The following is a 13,706-nucleotide window of genomic DNA, read 5'->3' on the forward strand; positions in this document are numbered from 1 at the left end:
TAATTCGGAAAATTGGTTAATTCGGACACGTCCTTTGGTCCCGGCAGGCGTTTGCATTATTTTATGCAATGAAACTCTCGTATTTGGCCGCACATCGGTTAATTCGGACAACTCTCGGTGCTCGGCAAGTGCGGAGCGCCGCAAATGTGCGACGCAAACGAGCCATAACTAGAGTGTACTCTACCATAACGGCGTTAGCGTCCACCGAAACGAAGCGACGGAGTTCGCATCGCCATAGCCATCAGTGGAAATCGTACGGGAATGACAGCAACGCCAGAACGCTTCGTGCCTATTTGAGCCTTTTAAGCTTTTATTCTTGCGTTTGCCGGCGCGCATAGCACCGCGTTGGCCGCGTGCCTTCAAAACTGCGTAGTCGTCATCCGTGATCGCATTGATAGCGGCCGCAGTTTCATCCGCAGCGGTTGCGGCAAAAAGTTTCGTTTTCACTCAGTGTCCGTGCCATCAGGGAATGGAATACAAACTCCTTGAAAAGAAAAAAAAAAAGAAATTTGAGCCATTCCACGTCGCCGCGCGTTGTTTTCCATCCTTGCTCCGCATCGCCAGCCTCGCGCGCCTCTGTCCCGTTGCCCTTCCGCCCCTCCGAACACGAATGGTCCACGCCCATAGCTCTAAGTCACGCCACCCTCCGAAATATGAATGGACCGCACCTAAACAACGTTAGCGTCCACCGAAACGAAGCGACGGAGTTCGGATCAATGTAGTCATCACTAAAAATCGTACTGGAATGACAACAACGCCGGAAGGCTTCGTGCCTATTTGTTCCTATTCGTGCCTAGCTTGCGTTTACCGCCGCACATAGCACCGCGTTGGCTGCGTGCCTTCATGACTGCGTAGTCACCATCCATGATCGTCTTGATAGCGGCCGTGATTCCGTCCGCTGCGGTTGTGGCAAACAGTAGTTTCGTTTTGACTCGGTACGCACGTCGGCCGCGTGCCTTCATAACTCGGTAGTCGCCATGCATGATCGCGTCGATATCGACAGCGGTTTCGTCCGCAGTTGCAGCCAACGCTAGTTTCGGTTTGACTCTGCGTGCGTCGGCCGCGCGCCTTCAGAACCGCAAGGTCGCCGTGCATGATCACGTTGACAGCGGCCCCGGTTGCGGTAAGCAATAGTTTCGTTTTTACTCAGTGCAAAGCTGTCGAGGATGAAGAAAGAGAGATTGCGGTTGTGAAGAGGAAGAGGCGCACCGTCTACATCGCGATGGGCGGCGACCCGGCGACATTGACGAAAAAATAAACGGGATGTGCGGGCGCTAGTGAAAAGCGCGTCTCAGATGAAGACGCGCGCCGCGGCCGCGATGTGAAGGAAGTCGCGAAAGCTTCACCGCTGCGAGCTCTAATCAGTCGCGAGATGACGAGAATTGCAGCTTCCGCATTGCGTTTATGCAAAATAGAAACAGAATTTGCTGATTCATACTGCAAATAAGAGCGTGTTGACGTAGTAAGCATTTGTTTACTGTTTTGATACCCTCGATAATTCGACATTCGGTTAATTCGGACATTTTTTTCGGTCCCGTGAAATCCGAATTAACGAGCTTTTACTGTATTTTAGTCGGCATGCCCCGCTAGCAGGTTGTCATGACTCGCAAATTGTGTTGAATGCTAGATGGGGACAGACACTGGGTATAAGCTGGTAATTCCAACTTTACCCAAGCCTTTACCATTGTTATACTCCGGTAATTACAACAGCCTTGGCAGAGACACTTTTGGACTGAGCGTCGGAACTGTAGTTGTTATACGGATGCAGTTAATGCTGATGTTCAGCACAACTGACAGTAAATGTCGATGCCAGAACATTGAAAGTGGTGCACATGGAAAGAGGCGCTTAGATGAAACAGTTGCTGGCAAGTCTGCCATGTTAAACCCAGCCTGTAGCAACTTAACCATCACTACACATCTATGCTTGTGACATATTGTATCATGAGTGGCACTTCTGTTGCTTAGCAACCAGAACTTTGAAATTCTCATTGGCCAGTTCGATCACCAGAACAGTGACATGCTCTCAACTTTTCACAGGGCTCACATGTATCTTTGTTAAAAAGGAGCACCATACTATTGAGGCTTTTTCCTCCCCCCCCCCCCCCCCCTAATATTTAGGCGGCATCTGGGTTGGGATACTGTAACGATTCTATTTCAGTGCTATTCCTCATCATGCTTTGTAAGTGGTCTGGTCCGAGCATCGCTCTTGCCCGCATTATCAGTGGGGTCGTCAGCTGTGAGCATTAGATAATAAACGATGGCTAGAATCAGGCGAAAGGCATCACTACAGTATACCTGCCCTGGCTTTGCTTATGAGACGCTTTGGTGTGTATGTCGCAGAACATCCGCAAAAAAATTTTTCAATGCTGAGCGGGTGAACTGTAACATTTTCTATCTCTTCTTTTTAATGCGAAAACAATATATACCCCCTCACTCGAAAATCCGGTGGCGGTGGCATGACAGAGCGATGGTACCAAAAATGGTTGATGGCACAAAAAGTAAAAACATGTCAAAATGCTCGGATTGATGTCAAAATTGTCAGGGTGATTCCTGTAAGCAAAGTAAGTTAATGGCTTTGAAAAGAAAATTTGATACGTTCCAGTCGGGGTAGCAATCGAACGCGGGCCTCCGGGGTACGAGACAAGCACGCTTTCCTGACGCCACGGCAGCTCCACGGTTTTGGCTGACTAAAGGTGTGCCTAGTGCATGCGTCATTGGGTACATCACGGTGCAGCCAATGGGAAGGGCGTGGCGCCACGTCATGAGTGTATAAAATGAGTGCACTGCCTCCAGCGTGTCACATGCTCTTCGGATTTCATTGGTGCTGTGTCTACTGTGATAGGCTCTCGACGCCACGGCATGAGTGTATAAAATGAGCTGGTCAGTGGCCAACGTATTCACAAACACAGACACCGAATCAGCAGAAATTACTTTAATGCATGTCGAAAACATCAATCGCAAACATTTCACCAAAGGGATTATGATGCTTTTGCATTCCCACATGTATGCTGTCTTAAGTGTTCCTGGCGAATTTTTTTTTCTACTTCTTTATATTCTTTAAAATTTAATTCTTTAGCAATACAGAAGACTGGGTGATCTGGTATAGGTTTATCATTTTGAACTGTAGCGCAAAAAAACACTGAGCACAAGAGAAGAGCGAGACACAGGTGGTCGCTACACTTGCAAATGAATTTTTATTAGGAAATTGTTAGCTTGAATAAAAAACAGGAGTGTCTGCGCACATGCAGCAGAACATAAACAACATCACCTTCACAAAAAGAACAGAATTCCAGCACCAAACGAAGTCATACGAAATTTCAGCCAGGTATATTGATTGCAAATGACTTCATTTAGATTTCCGTCAATGTTCTTTTTTGTTTCTTTTCCTTTCTTTTTTTTTGCTGAAAGTGACATCTTTCATGTTTTATTGTGTGCGTGCATATGCTGCTGGATTTTATTTAAGCTCCCGATTTCCTAATAAAAATTCAGTTGCAAGTGTAGCGATCGTCTGAATGTCCTCCTTTTCTTAGTGTTCAGTCTGTTTTTTGTAGCGTTAGCTACACTGGCCTAGCCAAGCCCGATTTCGCGCGGCACATCAAGAGCCGTGCTGCGCATGCGCAAGGATCAGTGATGTCACACGGCTTGCGCACCGGAGCCACCGGAGCCGGCACCTCTCGCGCACTCCGCCGCCGCCGCGCGCGACTCACCGCCGTCGGTCTGCGCATTCCAGAGGAGTGACGTCGTAGACGCACTGGCGCCGGCGCGTGCTCGCTGTGCAGTCGCCGTCTGACACTGCGCTGGAGCCGCTGCGCTTCTGACTGGCGTTTGCCAGTGTGGTGTAGCCACTGGAGAAGGAGAGCGCAAATGCTGCTCTCAAGCTAATCCTTGACAATCTAGACAACCAGGAAAGCTAAGAATAATCAGCTGAACCTTTGCTAACGCTACGTATATCCTGGCATAGCCGAGCTAAGCCACTGCAACTTTTCTTTTGTTTTTTCGCTACAGTTCAGTATAAGATTTCTTTCTTCTTTAAGGTACTTTCAGCTTTGCACCAGGTAAATCGCAGCATGATCATTAGTTGCTTTTTGGACATAATGCATAGAAAATGTTTCCTTGTATGTTTGAGGCTAGTTTGCGTACATAATTTTTCTTCAATATTTGTTGCTTGTCATCTTTGTTAATGGGCTAAGGTTGTATTATCTTCAATGGTTCCTTCTTCTATTTTTTTTACTTCTTTTGATCCTTTCATATAAACTTTATTTTTTTGGGGGTTGGTACTTGTAGCTCTCCGCCAGGTATTATACAGTATGCTTATTATTTACTTTTTGGATATAGGAGTTATAAAGGAAATAAGGTGCTCTCTTGTATGTTTGACTTTTGCTTACATAATTTGCCTTCAACATTTGTCATTTGTCTGCATGTGCTATATATTAAGTTCGTATTATTCTCTTTTAATTTTTGGGTGGGGTAATGACAAAGCTACTTTAATGTCTGCTTGGCTACATCACTGAATTGCAGTCTATTATTTAAGAAGAAAAAAACTCATGATAATTTATTTATCTCTGACTTTTTACATTTACAAATACCTAATTCTACGCATTCATACATCTCATAAGCCATTTGACTTTTACACCTCGTACATACTCTGTATGAAGGACAAATGAAACTGCAAGAAAAAGTGAATGTGGAGATTTATGTGTCAAGGTGCCGCACTTCCTGCTGCACACTCTAGCAATGCCACTGCCTTGAAATGCCTGGCTTCATTTGCACATATATCTGCAGTAGGTATATAACATTAAATTTCTGTACTTGATGCTGATGTAAAAAAAAAATAGTAAGTCAACCAAATGTTGACACTAAAGAAGACGAGGTCAGTGTACATGGTGGTTCGAATGATTCGATGATTAAATGCTGATTATACCTCTTTATTCTGTCTCTTTTTCATGGTTATTATTCACTCATTTCGTATCTTATTCGTATCATATTTCACATGCAATTACGTCGACCTTGTCTTCTTTAGCGTCACACTTGGTTGACACTTTCCCTTTCTCTCGAAATGGTTGCAAGATAGCCGAATCCCAGATACACCAAACCTGTGTGAAGGTAGCAAAGACCGTGTCTTCAAAAACACGAAACTCAATGTACACACTAAAAGAATGGAGCGTGCTGGAACATCCGCGATACCCCACATGCACGCGTTAAGTTAGCACGTACTCGGCAGACAGGGCTAGCACTAAGATATTACATGTTCTACAAGTCTCTACAGGTAATTATACTCATTTTTATTCTAGCCTCAGTTTGCTGACTATTGCTACGTGTTCTCGGCAAAGAGAGGTACGATGCCATTTTATGTTTATACAACATCTGCAAGTCTTTTGACCAACAGTTCTTTCTGGAAATGGTTAAAGATAGCCAGATTCTAGTTACGCCAAACTCGTAGAAAGTCAACAAAGCAGATTTTGTCTTTGAAACATGGGTTACTCTATCCGACATGCCTGGAAGTCCATCTCTGCCTCCTCTTGGCACAACTTGCACATGCAGATGAGTCATTAGTTCTGTGCAACGTTTTACCGAGGGGGAGGACAAAGCGTACCACAGCGAACTGGTTCATGAACCAGTTCAGTGTTGCAAACTGGTTCAGGAATCGTATTATTTTTTATTTATCCAACCAGAAATTGTATCAAAACGAAATAGCATTATACTGAACCCAAAACTTAACTGGGCTGGTATTCTTTATAAATTTTTTTCCGGATTGATATCCTGGTAAAAATGACATTTGTGGCAGTATCGGAGTATTGTGCTCATACATGGACCGTGCTTAGTTAAATATGAAATAAATAACACATAAGATAAAAACCCGACGGACTTGTGTGATCCTAAAGAATTGCATGCCATGTTCCAGTGAAGCTGCGAGTGTGCCTGGCAGAGGAGTGCATTTCATGCTTAAAGGCAGTGTTAATGAACTGTGTTGATTCTTTGATGAAGTCATTAAAAAAGGAAGAGGTAAATGATCTCTTTGAACGACATTGGCCATAAAACTTATGTTACACTCTGTGGAGTAATGTGTAATTCTTGTTTATCTATCAATTTCATGTAAATGGAATTTGTTTTTTTCTTTATTTTTTGTAATAAGCCCATCTGTACTGCCAATGAAACTGCATGCTCATTGTCACCAATTGTGGTTATAATAGCTGATGGGACCAACACCACGGTGGCATGTGATTTGTACTGCTCGGTAGAAGTGCATCTGTACAAGCCATTTTGGCATTGCCAGACCAAACTTCGATGCAGCCGACTCACGTTGACAAACCTCTCATGAAAGGCTTTGCCTGACGCTGAGATTCAGTAATTGTCAAAAAAGCCTTCAGCTTCTCATCTGTGAAAAGTATCATTCACACTGAGTGCCATGTATGTGGCAAGGTTTAGGCTTGTAACTGGTGCCATTGTTGCTTGGTTAATCTCCTTGAGCTTGTCCCCTCTTCACTGCCACCTTTCAGCAGCGCTGAACGTGTCCATTTCCTTCAGTACTTGCATTGCCAAAGGACATAACATCGAACAGCTGGAAAGCATCTACCTGGGGAACACTAAAGTGACTGGGTGTCATTTGTACGTGCAAATAAATAACAAGTCTTACATCATGTACATGTCACATTCATATTATAAACAATTCCTTTCAAACAAGTACTATTAATCTGCAAACATTAGCGCACAAGCTTTTTGTCAATTGTTGTTAATAGTTTGATCTTTACAATTCATACTTCTCATTCTTTGCATCATTTCTTGTTGTGGAATGACTTCTTTGTGTTTGCTGTTCCTTTATTGCGCAGAGGGATGCTGAACCTGTGCTAACCCATTGTTTTGTGCAATTAGCAATATGTATTGCAGATGTATTTAAATTTCAAGGTGAGATAATTTTAAACATGGCTAACTGAAAACAGTGTCTGGAATGACCAGATGATAACACACATTTTTGTATTTTCTCTCAAAAGCATGGCCGTAATGTAGTTATTGCAATGCTGGACTCAGGAACCCAGAGTCCCTGGTTTATTCCCAGCTCTCTCTAGGTTATCTTTTATGTTGCTAAATAATTTTTGTGAAATACATACAACCTCAGGATTTTCATAGAGGCTAGGCATATTATGCTGATGCATTGTAACATTAGCACCAAAAAGTCACGTCTTCTATTCTAGAATACTAGAATAAGGGAGAGAAGGATAAATGAAAGGCAGGGAGGTTAACGTCGACGTATAGTAACAATTTTCTGCTCTATATCACAGACGATCACTCAACCCGGTAGCTTTAAAAAATCGCAGCAGTGCTTTTGTGGCTTTTTGTAGCTGTGATATGCGAGGCCATTCCTAGAAGAAAGTATATTAAGAGCTGCCAAGCTGCTATTGGATCAGACAGATAGTTATAGGTGTTGGTTTATGGACGATAAGTTCACTAAGCCAAAGTACTACAATTTTTGCATAAGAAAGGCCTTTGTGCTTTTATTTAAATTATGGCGAGCCATCGGCGTTTAACCGACGACAATGAAGTGGTGCCAAGGCATGCAGCTCTGCGCACCGCGCGCTCGAGCCAGAGCTCGAACGAGGAACGAGTGGGCCAGCAGTGTTCGGTGATTTCGTTTGTGCTCGACCGACGAGGAAATAAGTATGTGGGAGATCATCAACCACGTGTGTTCCCACAAAATAAATACCCATGCTGCAGGGCAAACTTCACGAAATAAAAGAAAGGAAGTTTTTGCCACTATTATGACAGATACCATCCAGCAGCACCATCCAGTGGTGGCAGTACAGGGAACATGTAGCACAGAAAACAAGGGGATTGCTGTCTTTCTACTACTTATGAGACACCTCATTGTATTGCAGAACTCGCTGGTGTCATCGTACCTGAGTTGCTGCGACTACTACCGGCCACAGCTGTTCCTCTTGGAAAACGTGAAGGGCTTCCTCAAAGGCCATGATGGTCGGATGTTGCCGCTGACTCTGGAGTGCTTGCTGCGGATGGGCTACCAGTGCACCTTTGCCTCGCTTCAGGCTGGCAACTATGGTTTGCCCCAAAGCAGGCGCAGGTTCGCACTTTCTTTACCTTGCCTTCTTTGCAGTTTTTCTGGCACTACACAAATTCAATGACCATTATGTTTCACATCACGACAAGGTGTTTCTGCACTTGCGCTGTGCTAAGGTGATGATTTTCCTTTTTAAATTCATGGACAAATTGTTATGTAATTTAATTGACTTCTAGTGACTAACAGTTTATCTAGTTCATGGAAAGGTTGTAGGCTGTTTTATGCAGTGCTCCACCATATTGTACGCAGTGGTGCCTTCTGTAAGCAGGCTTGTTAGAATCGGGCATATACTGCCCGATCAGTGGTGTGTTTTGGCATTTTTCTGCATCTTGTTTAATTCACCCCACTGGATAATTTGATCACTTTCATCTGTCTCGTAAGGGTCAAATTAACAGAAGTTGACTGTACAGTTAAACCTGGATATAACGAAATTGACAAATTCCCGAAAAACTTTGTTATAAAGAGGATTTCGTTATATGCAGGTTCGGCACGAAAATTGGAAAAAGAAACGCTTACCGTATGTACTATCGCTCAAGATTTACTCCCAATACACTAAAGTTGCGATGAACAAAAAAAAGTCCCAGTTTCACCCGAAAGGCGAAGCATCGATTGCGACAGCAAATTAGCGGACAGCTATACGAAGTAATGATCGTACAGTCAAACCTCGTTAATACGTACCCGCTTAATGCATAATTGCAGTTTAAACCTAGTTGCGAAGATTCCCCCACCCAGCCCCCATTGAACCCAATGTATTGGCTGACCGCTTAAGCCGTAGTCGCTCATTGCCCACCAAACAGTTAGTGCGTACTATTTTTCTTGTTCTACACGCACCGACACAAAATCGGCAAAATCTCATGCACGCGGACGTTCGATTCTCAAGTTGCGACGCCCGGACGACAGTCGCCAGCAATAGTGAACTTACAACATGGCCACCATGACGTATTTTCTGCCGATTGCCGCGCACAAAAGCATGGCCTTCGAGATAAGTTCCCGGTAACGCGGAGAAGCTGCCGGTAGGGGGTGCGAATTCGCTGTCTCCTTCGGAGTAGTAACCGCGCAGAAGCACATTTTATTGCAAAGCGCATTTGTGCCGTCACCGTGGACGTCGCTTTGAGGTTCCGTGTAGAGTCCAAACACGGCAACATCGTCGCCGTGCGCCGTACGCTGTGTGTGCGAGTGAAAGCTTGCGGGGGTCAGCCGACTCAGTCTCGCGCGCGCGAAGGAGAAGGGGGGGGGGGGGGGCGCTAGGCACGGCGGGGGAGGTGAGAAAGCGAGGCGTTTACTTCGGCGGCGGCCGCCTTATCTTGAAAGCGATCTGCGATGTGGAAAAAGTGTGTGCCCGCGCGGGCTTATCTTCAAAGTAAACTGCAGACAAGGTCAATATCTTGCGTTTCTTCGTCGAAGCACTCATCCTTGAAATGTCACACCAGGTACTGGATGCTTGGATGCGTGTCATTTTTGCACAAGTGCGAGGCGTCTGAAACGAAGAGCGAGCGACACGATGGCGTCGTAGCACAGTGTCAAGTTAGTGAAGTGAAGCGCAGAGACTTGCGCAGTAACCAGAGAGCGACGCAGCCAGCGCGTTGAGAAAAAAAAAAGTTTTTTTTTTTTCTTCAGCAACATCAACAGGAAAAGGAGAGTGCCGGTTTGGCGGGCTGGGTCAGCTGCAGCAAGCGGCGGGTTCAGGTTTGAATGAAGGGAAGGGGAAAGGTCACGCCCGCGGCGGCAAGATTGCCGGGTCGAGGGATGCAGGCCTGCCTCGCCCACGCTCGCACACATGCACACGTGGGCTCGCTCTCGCGCCGTGAATTCGAGCTCGCCAAGCGCGACACCGCCGCTTCGCATTCCGTCGCGGCGAAGAAGGTGCTTCCGGTTGCTGCTCGCGCAAAAATGACAAAATTTGGGGCGAAATCTCTAGGTTGTCGGCGGGGAAAATTCGTTATATCGAGGGGGTCTCCCGCTGCCACTTCGTTACGTAGAGGTTTCAAATACATGTGCTTCTATGGAGTCACGGCGGGGAATACAAAAACTTCGTTATATCCAGGAATTTGTTATATGGAGGTTCGTTATAAGCAGGTTTAACTGTATAACGTGTACACTTATTTGCCATTGCTGGTGCTTGTTTTCCGACTGGCTTGGTCTACTTTGTATGACATGATTTCTCCTATGTTGAAAATCATTCTGTGGGACATACTTAAGTAATTTAATTCAACATAGCCATAATTTCTGCTGCCAGTGAGGCGGACAGAGTACCCAGTGCGATGCATGTGCACATTTGAGCTGGAGATGTGCTGTTATTTGATTGGTTATATTAAAGAGTTGTGTCAAAGAATGTCACAGTCAATGTCCATTTGAAAACACAGCCACCACTACGACTACTACCAGGCTAGTGGTGGGCCACACAAGGCTGCATATACATAGAGCTTGTTTATTCTGTACAAAGAGTGCTGTTATGTTACTATATGTGCTGTTATGCAGTTGTACACCTGGGTGGCTTCATTTTTTGGTAGAATTACTCATTTGGCAACTTGCATTCTTCTGCTTGCAGAGTCATTGTTCTGGCAGCTGCACCAGGCCAAGTTTTGCCCAGGTTTCCTGAGCCGAAGTCTTCATTTAAGTCTCATGAACAGTCATCAATCATTAAAAAGCAAGAGGTTTGTTTGCCTTGAATAAACACTTCAAAATTAATGGCATTTTGTTGGTAACTTTTGTTTTTTCAGTGATCATGTGACATTTCTTGACTTTACTATGAAAATTTTTGTTCAAGCACATTGACAAACAATGCAATGTCAGCCGCGCTGCAAGTTGCAACAGTGTATTCAGCTTATACACATAGAAATGTGAACATGACTTGCATCAATTGGTAGGTGCAGGATGAGCCGCTATGATTTAAAAAATTATGCAGACCAACCTCAATGTTGGCATCTAAATGAAGCAAGGCTTTCAGGCTATTTTTAGGTGTATAGTTTTTCCAGAGGTCACGTAAGGTCACTGTGAAGGTCGCACGCAGCATCCCTTAAAACAGTTGCATGACATTGACTAAAACGCAGAAACTGCGAGTTAAAAGCCAATGTTTCTATCTTTTTCATTTTTTTCACAATGTGATGTCTTGGAATGTGCAAGTGGTGTTGCCAGATATATAAGCCTTGTCCTTTTTACAGTCCTTGTTACTGAATCACTTACACAAATAGTACATACACTGTAAGTGGGGTTTCTAGGGATCACTTTAGAGGGTGCATGCTCAAAGGCGCAGACACAGCGACGAGGGCGATACAAGGACGTTGAACCATTGCACATACTTGTATAGATTCCTCCTTAGCTTCCTACTATGGAGGTGCATGCAGGAATACCGGCAGAAAGGTCATAATGGCCAGTGATACGAGACTTGTATATGTTTATGGCATCCAACTCACCATTAAAGACTGAGCTGATGCACCCCTACTGGAAGATGTGGTAGCAAACTGGTTTGGCGGTGTGTTGAGAGGAGATATCAGCTTTAGGCTGTAGGTGTCCTTCATCAAATCAAGGATCCACATGCTTTCGGGTTTGTGAAGATTGACTTTAATTTCCCCAGTGACGAACAGAGGCATCATCTTGTCTGTTGCGTTGTTGTAGCCTGGAATTATACACAGGGGTGTAAGCTGAACTAAATGTAATGCCATCCTTTGCATGTCCCCCCTCACACCCTCTCCCTCCCCGAGCCTAATGCAATGTCTCTCTCGTCCCCAACCACGCATCTCCTCCACATCTGGAAGTGCTTTGCTTCTTTCAAACTTTGAAACGCCACTGTTTTCTCGCATTTTTTAAGGGGTTTGTGCTGAGACATTCCTCTGAATCTAGTCGACAAAGAAAGCTTTGCTTTATGAGGTCACTCGATGCTTTAGGGTCTAAAACAGCTGATTTTGGAATTCATCTTAGCTATATTTGAACTGTAACTACGTCTTAAAAGCAGGTACACAATAATGAAACCCTGTTGTAATATAGTATTCAAAATTACTGAATATTACGTTCTCAATAAATATGATTTGAACACCTAGACTTGTTGAATGTGTATTAAAAATTGTAAGTTCATCTGCATAATTTTGCTTGTAGCTGTATCTGAATGTCCGACCCAGCAGTGTCTTGTGCAAGTAGAACTGCACGCCATATTTTGCTGGTGTTGCTGCAAGAGCCCTGAATTTGCCAAAACTCTTCTTTGTGCCCACAGTTTCATCTAGGGACAAAATGGTCAAGGCATGCGCCACTGCGAACAATCACCTTGTATGATGCAATCTCGGACCTGGCTACCTTGGAGCTGGGAACGCCTATGACTGGCACTTGCAAGCCTGTCACGCACCACCAGGAAATGGTTTGTCGCACTGATTGCTTCTCTTTTAATTCAGATTTGGCTGGTGGCATACTGTGTTTGGCTGTTCATGTTTCCTGATCTAAAACATGCAAATGCATCGCAATGTTTGAATCTAAATAATTCGAAACTTGTTCGAATTGGCGAGGTAGCAGCAGTAGCGAATGACGCATGCATTTTGGGTAATGCAGGCTACTCAAGTCAGCGTGAGGTAATGCATGTTCTTTGTCAACGTCAAGAATTTTGGCATGCACAGAAGAACAGAGGTCGAGATGGCCACACATGTGCACCTGACTATAGAACTCAAGGTTTCTTCTGAGGTAAGGTACCAATGCCGCCGGAGTGCATGTTGTGCCAAATTGTAAATGTGCTTTTGGTGGTGTCCATTTGGTCGAAACATGACTGATTGCTGGCATTGCAAGCTATCGTGCCACTACAGCTAAAAGCCCTGACCTAGCCAGAATTACCGTGACAAGGACAAAGCGCAAGAAAAAGACACCATCATAACAGTTCATTGTTCTAGACTCAGGTACGGATGAAACTCTATCTAAAATGGTCTGTAAGGTTGCTTAGATACAAAAGGATTCAACTGCTGAACGCGCACATGCCTTATGCCAGGAGAAAGCAGCTTATGTAAATAAGCAAACTAAGAGTGAGCACTGTAGATGCTTTTTAAAACTTTTGCTAAAAGAGCCTTTCAAAAACTTGGGAGGAATCAGCTTGTTCACTTAACCAAATTATATTGATTATGTTTGTTCATGAGCTTGCTGTACAGTGTACACAACAGAGAAGTTTTCTCACCTTTCAGCTTCAAGATACCACAGTCCTCTTTACACAATTGTAATGAATGGATTGAAAGAGGGTATGAACGCAAGGACTAGTGGTATAACATAGAGGATCTTGAAGGCACAGTTTCAGATATGGAAGCTGAAAGCATTGAAATTGCTGCTGTTTTCAACAATTTTTATGTGTATGATTTGCATGCTTGGGGGCGTGCAAGTCTGAACTTGCTATCTCAAGTTCATGGGACACGCCAGGGTTTCTAAAAAAAAACACACTGAATAGGCGCATTCCACACTAAGCGAAATGTTCGGACTTGCCAATTAGTTTTTCATACTTGTAGGGGCCTTCAGAAAAACTACCACATGATTTTGCAGTCTTAAAACGACAAGTTTAACTAAAAAAAAAAGTAATTTTGCTGCATATTGCCTTATCAGTGGAATGAGCTATCATGCTATTTTTCTTCAGTCTGGCACTTCCATCGAAGGCGTTGCATATATTCAATTGAAA

At 44.2% G+C, this 13,706-nt stretch overlaps 1 pseudogene; it reads left to right on the top strand.

The window, feature by feature from the left end:
* LOC119440419 (DNA (cytosine-5)-methyltransferase PliMCI-like) overlaps nt 1–13,706 on the top strand; it is a 232,638-nt pseudogene that overhangs the window by 194,865 nt on the left and 24,067 nt on the right.

Source organism: Dermacentor silvarum, chromosome 2 (genome assembly GCF_013339745.2).
Source record: "Dermacentor silvarum isolate Dsil-2018 chromosome 2, BIME_Dsil_1.4, whole genome shotgun sequence".
Classification (NCBI taxonomy): domain Eukaryota; kingdom Metazoa; phylum Arthropoda; class Arachnida; order Ixodida; family Ixodidae; genus Dermacentor; species Dermacentor silvarum.